We start from the raw sequence: 13,563 nt of genomic DNA, 5'->3' as shown, positions 1-13,563 counted from the left end.
CAACTCATGAGACTTTGGGGGTTAGGGGCAGGCTGAGATTGTATCAAGGTGAAACACGTGACAAATCCAAACAGGATCTTCTGCTAAAGTTTAGACCGGCTTGACTTCATTACATTGAGGTGTTGGGGCCTAAATCTCTTTGAATTACCTTCCATGCCAGGGCCAAATTCTCTAAAATGACTGTAAAATACTCGCTATACAAGATACATATCTCATAATTAGTAATATACATGGAATACACAGCACAAATAACTTGCACAAATAACTTACTATGTACAGAGGGTTGCTTTTACTTGAATATGGAGGTGCTTTGGATGTATGTGGCTTATTGGAATAGCAGCTGAATGACTAGAGCTCATCAATCAATTAAACCCCTAAATTGACCTCAACCACTAAAGGCATTGTCTGTAATCTAACACAGTTGTTGGACTTGGCCCTGTCTGTAGGGTCATTCCCAAAATTTTTCACCTTCACCCTCCTGTTTTCTGAACCCATTTTTGCTGGCTCTTAGGACTCTGAACACTTTACCACTGCTAACCAGTACTAAATTGCTTGTGCTTTCTCAGTTAAACATGGTGAAATTGGCTTACATCAAATGTGCACATTTAATTTATTTCTAAGTGCCTAGTAAAGTGGTACTACATACACACACAGCCTGTAAATTAAATGCTACTAGTGGGCCTGCAGCACTGATTGTGCCACCCACTTAAAAAGCCCTTTAAAAATGTCTCAGGCCTGTCATTGCAGCATGTGTGTGCAGTTTTGAACCTACCCTTTTGATACATATAAGTCATCACTAGGGTAGGCGCTACGTAATTTATAGGGCAGGTAGGAACATATTTAAAAAGTTGGACGCTCACTATTAAGTTTTACATGACCTGATAGTGAAAAATAAAATACTGTGTTTTTCACTACTGTGAGGCCTACCTCTCCCATAGGATAAGACTGGGTTCCCCTATTCAATGTAATGTGTAATTTTCAATACGGACCTGATAGGAATGTTTTCAGTGTAAGTGTAGTGTTTTCGGTGCAGCAAGGCACTTGCTGTGCCACCCTGCAAATGGGCCTTGTAAATGAGGCCCCAAATATGGTTCTGCATATCCTCCAGAGCCTTAATATACGCTAACATATTTGTCAAAGTCTTTTAGTGTAAAAGGGCTGATTGAGGGATCAGGGCTATGTGTGAGTCTTGAAAGATGAGACCCCTAAACAAATAGTGCATTATTATATTGAAACTAGAGAAATCCACATAAGAAAGTCCACACATGAAGATCGACTCAATAAAAGATTCAAAGTGCAAACTACAAAAGTTTGTTTAAAATTTAAAAATCATTACAGAAGATAAAACTATATATGGTTAATCAATCAATTCAAAATATGCAAATACAAATAAAATAATTGACAGTGGAAGCTGGACCATAATCTAGTCATTAGCCAGAACCGTTTATGCCCCAGCACAAGGAAATAAGAATAACAAGCATTGGCAAAGTCAATAGGTTTCGCCAATGTGAGATCTATTGACTTTGTCAATGTTTTTACACATATTACACAACAACCAGGGATGCTGTGCAACATGGCTTAAAGTAAAACGCTCTTCTGTGCAACATGAGTAAAAATTAAACAAACAGAAAAAATAGTAATGAAAGAAAGTAACACAAATGTAAAGAAAAATGCTGCAACTTTGAATCCTACATCATCCAAAAAAAAGAGACATAGCTTAAGGTGCCCGGGCCTTTCCAATATTCACATTAGACATCAGTTAGTCCCCTTGTATATAGTGAGACCGTACAGTCTACTGAGCAAACTAAACATCCATCCAGTGCTTAATTTGTAAATAAAAACGTGCCTGTGCCCAAAGCCCTCCTCTTAAAAATGCTGCTGCTACATTTAAATGTGCAAGCATGGAATACTGAGGCAGCGTAATCCTGAAGCCATCTCGGGCCTCTTCAATCCATTTACAGTTACTCCCTGCCCCTTCACCTCACTCTTGGAGCTTTCTGCTTTCTCCCATTGTGACGCTTTTTCCTTTTCTCTTCCTCCATCTTTCCCATATGTGTCTTTTACTCACAGCAAATGCTTGATGCAGAAGAATAAGCACCAACCCTCAAAAATAAGTGCTGGTGTTCAGCACCAGAAAAAATAAGCACAAATTAGGCACTGCATCCATCATTGCCACATAATAAACAAGTTATACTTTGATTAGAACCTAACTAGGTTGGATTGAGTTATGTAATGCACAGCAGACACTGCTACTGAGTAAGTCTTTTACAGATAAGTTGTAGAAATTACGTGCAAAAGAAAAAGGTATTCAATTCTGAATTAAGTAGTACTAGGAGAGTAAATGATTAAGTTCGGCTGAAAAAAAGTATTATTAATCCTTAGTTTGAGCTTTGCTGGTATGTTTTGTACAGTGAAAGATTTTGCTGTAAATGCAGTAGTGTTTTGAGGCTCCATACTACACGTGCAGTGAAGTGAAAGAGCTACCGTTTTCTGTTGTAGTATACACACACACACATATGTATATACACATACATCTATATATGCACATATATACACACACCCACACACACATGGATATTACACACACATTTTGTGTGTGTGTGTTTGTAAGGGAGTGTGTCTTTTCTCCCAGCCCAGGGAGCAGGGCTCTTTTCTGGTTTCTCTTACAGTGGAAAACTAAGGAGTTGTCAGAAAGACCCCTTCTTTTCCATCTAACAATAATGAATGAAAAGGCTGCGTTTTTTTAGAACATTAGGTTAAAGTTAATTTTATCTTCAAGACTGCATCTCTCCTCCCTTCAAGCCGACCTCTCCCGCCCCATCTTGACGGCTCTCTTGACGCAAGGTTTCACATGGGATACGAGATTCTATGAAACAGTCTTGTGAGGCACAGGCAAGGGAGAAATTGCTGCATTCGGAAACTGGGGTATTGGGGAAAAAAGCAGACCACCTCGGTCTCGGAAACGTGTGCTCCCCTTTCCTGTTTTGCAAGTTTTTTTTGTTTTGGTGGGGTTGAGGGGCGTTGGGGCACCCGGCATAAACTATTCCTTTTCTCATGCATTATGTAGTGGCCTCTGGGTAAGCATTACAAACGTTAAGCGTCACTCTAGTTTGGCTGCAGAAACATTTTTTTCTCTTGAATAAAAGAGCATCTCGACATTAAACTTTTCATAAATGATTGGAAATGGGCTTTTTACAAACAAATGTGCATGATGACGAAAAGAAGGGTTAATCAAATGGTAGGACAAGCGGTATTTTCTTGGTCACATTTTTATATAGCGCCACAAGCATCGGAGCACTTTTCAGATCACACGTTACATTCACGTCGCTGGATTATACTAGCTCAAGGAGGTGAGAGGCACACCAATTCCCAACCTCGCAATTCAAGCAGGCAGCAGTTGCCTGCAATCTTCATGCCTCAGCACCTTCTATTTTGAAATGGGTTTCAAGCTCATTGAATAAAGGAGGACCAAACCATTTACAGTTGGACTCTGCGTTAATAATTGAACAGGCTTGTAACTTTTCAACACCCTGCTTGCTTTGCGGTAATTGATTTTTCTTTTTATGAGTTCTCATCATAGTTATTGCTAATTCGTCCGACTGAGAGGTTTCTTATTCGGTGGCGGGTGGGAGGAAGGGTGGTTTAAGAAGCATGGTTTTATCTGCATCTGATGAAGACCAATATTTGCCACAGTTTCTTTTTTCCACTTCTCCAGATAGCAGATAGTTACCTCGCATCATGCATAGAAGTAGCGCAAGATTCAAAGAGTTGGTCAGCCTGACAGTGGCTTGTGACTACTAACATAAACGGTCAGCGCCATTGTAAAGTTCCTCAAACCGCTCTTGAGGATTTGTAAACAAGCATAGCAATTCAAAAGGAATGTGGCAGCATACTAAAACAATGGAAAGTGTCAGCGATGACGTCTGCAGAGGGAAGCTCAGGATAGACCTTTGATGGCAGTTTGTACCTGCATACATTCACGGGTGCTTTAAAAGAGCGTGCAAGAGTGCAGGTTTCTATTAGCACAAGACAGCGTTTCCTCTCGATCCTAATACTAATTAACTGTGAAGTGAGATTGCGCCATTGAAGGCAGAAACCAAACAATCAACTTCATGAGAAAGAAAAAACAAGCAGAGACAGTGGGCGGCGGTTATGAGGGAGGCAAGCAAACAATGAGAAAAGCAGAATCGGGGGAGGAGTGGAGTGGACAGTAATGGGAGGTCAGGGGGGCAAGCAGCAATGGGCGAGAGATGCTGGGGAGGACTTGGGCAACAAACAACAGGCAGATGGAACACATACGGTTGTATGGAGTGCAAGGGTGAAATTAAAAAAGAAGTACCTCAGAAGCATGCGTGGTGGGTGGAAGGATACTGGCTGCCAGCTTCTGATCACCAGCCGAAAAGAGTACTCAATTGAGGCTTCAGTGAACAGCTGAAGCTGAAGGATAAGAAAGGAAATGCGGCCTGATGATGTGAGGATTCCTTCTGACCAATTAGAAGCAGGAAAAGAAGTGTGACCAGCAAAGTCCATCAATGGTAAGTAAAGGAAAGGCTGCGAGCTGGCTGTAAGCCTGTGGGTAGCCAGTAAGCCCCTTTACAGATTTTTTTTTTTCAGATACAAAAGATTTTGCCACAGCCGAAGTGCTTTGCAGACTAAACCTAAAAAGGACGTAAGAATCAAAGGGCAAAATGTCATAATGACTGCTCAGTTTAAGGTAGGAATGAAGAAAAGCAAAAATGTTCTAACCTCAGAATTTAGACTGGCAGTCTGCTCTCTAAAAGCACTCGGAAGGAACCTTGCTAACATCCCAAACCAGGGTTTTTTACATAGTTTTAGGCAAATAAATCATACAGGCTCTGTGGTGTGAGAAAAAAAGTTACTTTGTATACTATTAAAATAGAGAACAAATGTGGTGACTTTCATTTAACGTCTAGTGAATAAGCCAGCATTCTGTTCTATACAGAAAATAAATACACATCCAAAATCATAGCAGCATTGCCCTTTGGCCAGAGGAAGAGACCTTCAATTCTGTGCATTCAAGCTTCATCCTGAAGGAAGGAACAACATGAACGTGAGAGAAAAATAAAACTGTTACAGCGCAAACTAGACCGTCCAGCTACCTGTATTTCATACAATTACTATAGTAGGGAAGGTGCACAGGCGGGGGAAGAGAAAAACAGTTCACTTTTAAGTTATGTGCGATGGTGTTACACAATGAAATAGAAAACAAAGTAAGCCCACTTTGCCTACCTTAAGAATTTCACCATGTTAAATACTATGAAAAAAAAATCAGTAATGTCAGTTTGGAGCACATAAATATTAATTTTAAAATTCAATTTATACATTTGCATTTCACTGTTGATTTGTCACAGTACTCTCTACTACTCATTTCTCTGCGGTTCTGCGGGTGTCAGACCACCTATAAAAGGTTACGTTTCACGTAATAAGGTAGTGACATATACTACCTTCAGAGGTCGACCCAAATCTTTCGACTCGGACAGGAGTATGAGATCATCCAGTTAGACAATGAGAATTAATAGCCACCAAATTTAACATCAAATAATCAAATTATATAATGTGACCTATGTGGCCAGGAATCTCCACAGCAGTTTAGTAAATTTTAAACATTTATTGCTCTCAAAATTAACAACGTTAACGTAATGTAAATGATGTGCAAGGCCAAATGATAAAAGTACAGAAACAACACAGATTGTCCAACCCTCTAAAGGAGCTCAATATAGCTAAAGTATTTACCATTAAACATTCCATGAGAATAATACAGAATGAGAACAATATTAAGTGAATAATAGAAACAGTATACATTTAGTATATGCAGGTGAATTCATCATAATCAATTAATAGACAATCAAATGAAGCCTTGGGCCAGGCATCCGTAGCTATTATTCCAATTTGAAAAGCATGTGTAGGCTTCATGCAAAAAGAAAAATAAGACAAAAATTAATTTGGAAAACATCTAACTATGGTGCTAACCAAAAACAAGCAGTTGGATTTCTAAGGAAGAAAAACCTGCAAAAAAAGCAAAATGCCCATTAGTTATACCTCTCCTAAATGAGACCGCAGTCAGCAGAATTTTCGTCAGCGGAGAACAGGAGCTTCAGGACATTATTAGTCAGCACCAGGACTGTGAAGTGGACAAGAATTCAGTAATATTGGGCCTAAGGTATCTGAATGGTTAGAATCATAGACAAGAGCTGAATAACATGTAAACAGAACTGAACAACAGCTAAAAAGAATGTGAACTGAACTTCAAAGAACTAAAAGGAAAAAAACTGACTTCCATCACCTAAAACTTCCTACATTAAAGTCCCAAAAAATTAATAACTAAACTTCTACTGCACAAGAATATTGACCGCCAATCAGGCTTCAACTGAGCCTCAGATGTAACTCTTCTCTGTTCCTCATTCAGGATTGGTTCATGTTGTAACTCCGGTCAGCAGTTTCCGTACAAATATTACAATTTAGAAAGCAACATGACATTGAGCTCGTATTACTTCCTATTAGAACTAAAGCCCATTGTCAAAAAGTACAATTATTATTGCGAGGAAACTGCACAAGTGAAGCAAGAACAGAAGAGAAAATTTTCACTGTGCAAGTCACACAGGATGTTTAATAAAACAATGTTTGCGAAGCGTTTCAGTGAAGCAAGCATCATTTAAACATCGTGCTCCTGGAAAAATACTAAAACATAGACCTTTTCACTAATGCTAATACATGAAGAAAATAAAACAATTTTAATAATAATTTCAAACCATTAGTTTTGTAATACATTATTAATTCATATTTTTCAATACATATAATTATGATTAATCAAAATAAATTTTCATTCGCATTTATTTCACATAGAACTTAATTGTGGCGGACACCATGTCAATCACTTTTAAAGCTGCACGTTTATTTTTCTAACACACATTTTTCCGTTAGGCTTTTCAATACATGTTATTATACATTATAGCCTTAGAACCCGCCGTAGCTGGCTCTACCGGCTATTAAAGGCCCGCTCCCCGCGTTAAATGCCCGAGCCGAAGGCGAGGGCATTTAACAAGGGAGAGGGACTTTAATAGCCGGTAGAGCCCGCTACGGCGGGTTCTAAGGCTATTAGAACATTCTGCCACACAGGGCGGAATGTTCTATTAAAAAAAAAAAATGTTCACGGAGCCCGAGGGGATTTAAATCCCCTCGGGCTCCGTGAGGCTTTGTTCACAGCTGTTGCTGTGAACAAAGCGAACATTGGAATGTTGGCGCTGCAGGCTTTTACCGGCCTGTAAAAGCCCGCAGCAGTCCATTGTCTTCAATGGACATGCCAACATTCCAATGTTCTAATATATTTTAGTGACTCATTTTTATTAGTAATGCTTGCTCTTTAACTGTTCCACCAGACCCTGTTTTCTAAAGCTATGCATCTAAATCTCCTTTCCAGCCAACAAAACTTTGAAATATTGGACTTTTGTTTTTTCTTCTATAAGTATTGTTCTTCAAATACCAGGACGTTAAAGGTTTTGGCTAAAAAAGCTAGAGCTGGTTGATTGTGTAATATGAAATTCTGCCAAATAGCAGCCAGGACTGATGCCTCACTCTCCGTGACATTTTGCCAGGATATATGTCTACAAGTTGGCTTCAACTCGTATTTGCATTCTCAAGCTTGAGTCACAATTTGTGTAAATGCTGAGACTTTCTCATGCATTTCTCATTTCCTTTGATCGCAGGCAGGTGTTACAGCACCCAATGTCCAGAATTGTTAGTCTCCATTGTCTCTTGAGTTTTTGGGAAAGGAGGAACCATTGTTTCATCTAGTACTGAGTAAGCTCTAATGTTCTAGTAATGTCTTGACATTGTGCAAGCTGCACTGTGAGCTACGTATGTTGTGGGAATTTAGACTTTGGCCCGATCTGTGCTGACGGTCGACAGAAGACCGCCAGCGTGAAGAACCCCCGCCGGCCACATAATAGTCTTCCTGCTGGGCCGGTGGGTGGAAACAGTATTCCACCCGCCGGCCCAGCTGGAAACAGGGCCTGAACATTGACGCCGGCTCCAAATGGAGCCAGCGTCAATGTGGCAGTGCGGGGGGTGCAGCAGCACCCGTCGCGGATTTCACTGCTCGTAATTCTGGCAGTGAAATGCACGACGGGGCGGTGCATGGGGGCCCCTGTACTGCCCATACAAGGAGCTAGGCAGGTCAGGAGCCACCAGGGGGGGCCCGAGTCACTCACCACCAGGGAAAGGCTGGCAGTATGTGACTCATGATCCGGAGCAGCGCTGCCCTGGCAGATCTGAAGCGCCGGCACTGCCAGGCTGTCTTGTGGCAGGAGCCTGGCAGTGGCGGTGGTTCCACCATGGTAGTTCAGCCATGTTTAGAATATGGCGTTCTGGACTGCCATGACGTTGGCGGCAGACAGCCATGTTCTTTATGAGGGCCTTTGTTTTTGTTGGTGATTAAGCGGGATCACTCTGTGTGGGATGACTGCTGGATGTGTGTGCACATAGCTGTAGAGATGTACATGATGGCCTGCAAGTTTATACATCATTTACTATAGTATATTAGACTTTCCTTTGTTTGTATGGACTCCTCAATTTATCCATATAAACAATTCCATTAGGACTGGTGACTGAAAATTCCTGTGATGATTGGTTCAGGCTGTTCGGGTCCATATATATCACGGTGTGCTGTGGTTTGCGGTTGAACAATGGATTAATATGAAAAGAATAATCTACAGACTTGTTTTAAAGTTTGGATGTGATTTGAGTACTTTGGGTGTTTGATGACTGCTGCAGAAAAATTTGTTGGCAGAGATGTACTGATAACTTGCATAACTCCTAGCCACTTTATATGCTCGTTGTGCTCTGGCTAGTGACATTTTGCCTGCCATTGCTTTCCCTATTCCACGGCGGAAATGTTCTTGAAAGCAAACTATTTGGCATACCTGAGCTATATTGCATGTAGCTAAGCAATTCTTTCTAGTATGCTCCATTGAGTGTTTTGGTGTGTAGGATAGTTTCTAACAGTACGTTTGACAGCCCCAAACTAATCAATATAGCATATCTGAGCAATGTTTGTTGTATGTGAGGTGCTCTACCCAATCATTTGTCATGGTGATAGAATATGGAACGCTGAGGGTGAGAGGGTTGCACTTAAGTGACAGTTGGGATTGGAGCTGTGGCGGATGGATGGGGCGTCTTAAAGAATAAACCTACGTGAAGACTTTATCCAGAGTGGTCTCATGCTCTTTTGAAGGAAAAGCACTATTCCCTACAGGTCAACTTCACCCAAATGTCTGACACAATGGCCTTGGGAATTGCTTTCATGACTGAATACTTCTAAAAACTTAATAAGCACATGTGTGGTCTCCTCTCTCATCAGAGTGATCTTAGGCCAGTGAGAATGAAGATCCATCTAAACCAAGAGTTAGTCTGATGTAGCACGTTGAGACACAGGCCTCACAATGAACCCAAATTTCCTCCCAGGGCCCCATGGAAATTACTCTGCATACTATGGGTGGTGCCTGTATCTTTCTTACTTTGTTGCTTGTGCTGCAATCAGCACAATCCAAAACAACCTTCTCTACCTGCAGATCCAAACCAGGCCACCAGTAGCTACTCTTTAGTTTACTTGTGTTTTACACCCACCAATGACTAACATGTGCCAGATCAATTAACATTGAGATCAAACTCAGAGGAGGAACTAGTTTTGTTCCTTCAAATAGCAGACTGTTCAGCATCGATAATGCACCCTTAACTGACCTGAACTCCTTCCCAGCTCCCTCATCATATGACCAACCTGACTTCCCACAAACCATTTTCCACATCCCAATAAGAATGTATTCTTTATTCAGCTTCCACCCTCTTTTCCTGAGTAGCCATCAGTGACACTGCAAACTGACAGACTCATTTGTAAGAATGGACGGTAAATTCCACTCCACCGGTGGAGTACGCAGAGTTTCAGCAAATTTCTGACAACATCCGTGTGGTTAAATGTCTTCTCATATGGCTCACGAATGGTAAGTTGGCAAGCGTGAGTGAGAATTGGCATTCCCTAGTATGATTTTTGGGTACCAGTAGGACACCTGGTGAGATTTTTTCATCACAAACTGTTGTGTGCAGTCACCACCATTCGTGGTAAGAAAGATGTGGCTTGAGTAGAAAATCTGCTTGAGTGGCTTGTAATTCAGTTCGAGCAGCAGTGCCATCTGACATGCTATGTGGTGCCATTCGCACTGATTTTTTTCAGGGTGGAACAAGCTCCTGGAGCTCAAAATCAGCACGAGCAGCACAATGTTCTGATTTTTTGCCTGTTCATGGAACTCCGCAGAGGCTCCAGGAATGTACTTGACATCAAATTGGTAATCCTGAAGAGGCTACAATCCACTTAGAAATATGAAAGGGACATAGAATCTAGCCCTTTCTTGCAAAAATTTGTTGAAGAGGTTTATGGTCAAAGAAAACACAAAAACATACTTCCCACATGAAGTTCCTAAATTTTCCCATGGCGAAAATACAGCTAATGCTTATTTGTCCATCATGGTTAATTACAATCTGCAATCTTCAGTGCCTGTGAAACTTACATAAGTACCATCCCATCCTGTATCTGCTAAACTGCACCCAGGCCCTTCTCACTGGCATCAGTGATCAAGTGACAATGTACAACAGGAATGAAGCTTTGCAACTCTTGAGCCCACATCAAACACTTCTGCCTACATCAAACAACCTCTGACACTCCTCACGCCAAACAAAATCTAGTCGAAGATCGAATGGCAAACATTTTACTCATAAAGCCAGGAACAAAGTGGGCGTAGAACTCTGAATGCACAAAAATATCTGAACTCATTCTTTTCAGTGGGACTTTGAAATCAGAAATGGTTTTGATCAAGGAATCCCGCTGACTGAAAAATGTGACACAAATAGTTAAATTCTAGACAATTAAAGCAACATGTTTAGTTTTCAAACATAGACCATCGTTTAGTAATGCGTACAGCACTCACCTTAAACTATTGGAATGCTGCTCCAGGTCAGTACCAAAGACCAAATTGTCATCTTAAAAAGATAATACCTGGCTGATTGCCTAACAAATCAGTCATTAACTCCTGGAAAACAGATGTTGTAAAGAACAAACCAAAAGGCATGTTATTGAAGCAATATGTACTAAATAGCATAACAAATGAGGTGAGAAGTCTTGAATCATCACTAAAATGAGCCTGATGGCAAACCGTGGTGAGATGAATCAGTGAGAATAGTTTGGACCTGACTAACATTTACACCATCTCTGACATGTTGGGCGAGGGATAGTTGTCCTCTTTTTATTTACCTCCCTAAGGTCAACAAAAAGTCTGATCTACCCTCCTTCCTTACATGCTACCACAACAGACACCAACCATTCTGTGGACTCAACAGGTTCAATAATCTTCTCAGCACAAACTGTATACAACTTTCTCCTAACAGCCGCTCTTGAAGTGAGTAGAAATCCTCTATCCTTTCCTATGATGGGCACAGCAGACCCCTAAAATTTTATACTGTGAACATATCCAAACAAGCATCAAATGTCATTTGAAAATGCCTTAATTCCTTCATCATTCTTTAATCATCTCACTTTACAAAGTTGACACACTGTTCACTAGAACCTGTGGCATGGAATATACACCAAAGGATATACCAAGTAGTATCTGATATGGCAAACGTGCCATTGTGTTTCCTACCTCAGGTATATATACCTTACCCGATCCACATTACCTCAAATCCTAGAGGAGCTATAGCTTTGCCACCATAGCTATTGAAAAACCTGACTGTTTTGTTTAGATGCTTTCTGCCAAGTTCTAGGTGAGTTAGCTTATGACTGGAGTTGTCAGGGGGATTGCTGTTGTGCTGTCTGGCTTCAAGACAAATAAACTTCTACATCTAATTTACCAATGTGTTTCCTGTTTCAATCTATACTGCTGAGAAGAACCCAACACAAATTGTTTAGGAGTGGGCATCCAGACAGCTCCTACAAATGGCACTGAATGGAATTTCATTATTGCAACACTGAAAGGTTTCTCATTGTTGTGGCACAAATCCGAGCAAATGTATGGGAGTAATAACAGTAAAATACAGCCTAAGCAACATATAATTAGCATTTAACATTGGCATTGACCTGAATGCTTGTGCACCAGCCCTCCAACAGCTTCCTCAAACCCGTTGTCACTTTGATTTTGCTCGTGATTACCTCATGTCCCACTGGCAGCCTCTGCATGGAAGTCATGCTTAGCGCATGATGCACATGCCATTTAGCTCATCTTCCTTCAAGCATAGGCGTCAAGAAGCCCAGACACATCAACCTCATTATTCTACACCGGCTTTATCATGTTCCACACTCCTTGTGCTGACTCCTTGTGCTGATGCCATTCTCACAACCAGCCTATTAACTCTCTTTGATCTGTGCTGTATGCCTCACAAGGGTTCTCTTTGAACAAGGATCTTTTCAGCTTGATTGTTTCTGACAATTCCATTGGCTACTGCATTTTCAGCCACAACTTCACCTTCAGAAGCATAGAATGCTAATAAACATTAGCACTGTACTTTTAAAGGTGTAGAAAGTGGGTCTAGATACTATCTTGCTTATAGCACACCAATCACATTATAGTTATATTGTCAATGTTTAAGTTCACCTCACCACAATCTTACTGGGTCTCTACATTTTTACAATATAAAATGAATAAATTGCCCTTTACACTTTTTAGCAGAACCTGGGATTCAAAAATGCACATGGAAGCAAATATTTCAAAACCTTTGAAAGGTACTTAATTGCAATTGATGGCTTCAAATCTGAGCCTATTAAAAAATTAGTGTTCCTTTATAACTTTCTAAGATCAGAAAGGAAATGTATATTTGATCACTTACCTGTAGCAATGCAACCTTCAGAAACAGACAGCGATGTCTATGTGGAGGTTTTGTGTGGGCTTCCAAACCTCTCTAAAGATGACACAAGAATAATTGTAGAAAGACATATGTTTTTCACCAGATGATAATTACAACATGAGACAACTGATTTCCAGGCTGAATTGCACATCGTAATATCTACATGTGAATTTGATGGAAATATTGACTTGTATTTAAGGGATCAAATTAGTGGTAAATTTTTATGACAAGAGAACCCAGGAGAGACTTTTATTTTGCATGAAATCCAGCTTGGAAGAAACACAAGAAATTGCTAAGGGCATTAGAAGATCAACATTAGCTTCAAAGGAATTGAACAAATCTAGAACTGGGTCTCACTCAGAATCTGTCAATGCACTAGTATCTAAACCTAAACTGTTTACTCCTAATGTTCCAGAGGGCAGGAAGCAAGGTGGCTGCTTCTGTTGTGGTTCTGGTACACATTTGGTTAATGCTAACAGCTACCCAGCTGTGGGGAAGCCATGCCTAAAATATAGGAAGATTGGACATTTTGCACAAATGTGCAAGAACGCTCAAAATGTGGGCATGGTGGAGCAGTAAGATGTAGGTTTAGATCCTAGAGTACGCTTTTCTAAAGAGAAAAATACAAGTTCTTAGTTGAGAGCTTAGATTACCTGGATC

The sequence above is a fragment of the Pleurodeles waltl genome, chromosome 5, assembly GCF_031143425.1.
Source record: "Pleurodeles waltl isolate 20211129_DDA chromosome 5, aPleWal1.hap1.20221129, whole genome shotgun sequence".
Classification (NCBI taxonomy): domain Eukaryota; kingdom Metazoa; phylum Chordata; class Amphibia; order Caudata; family Salamandridae; genus Pleurodeles; species Pleurodeles waltl.
Note: the sequence above shows the minus strand (reverse complement) of the source record.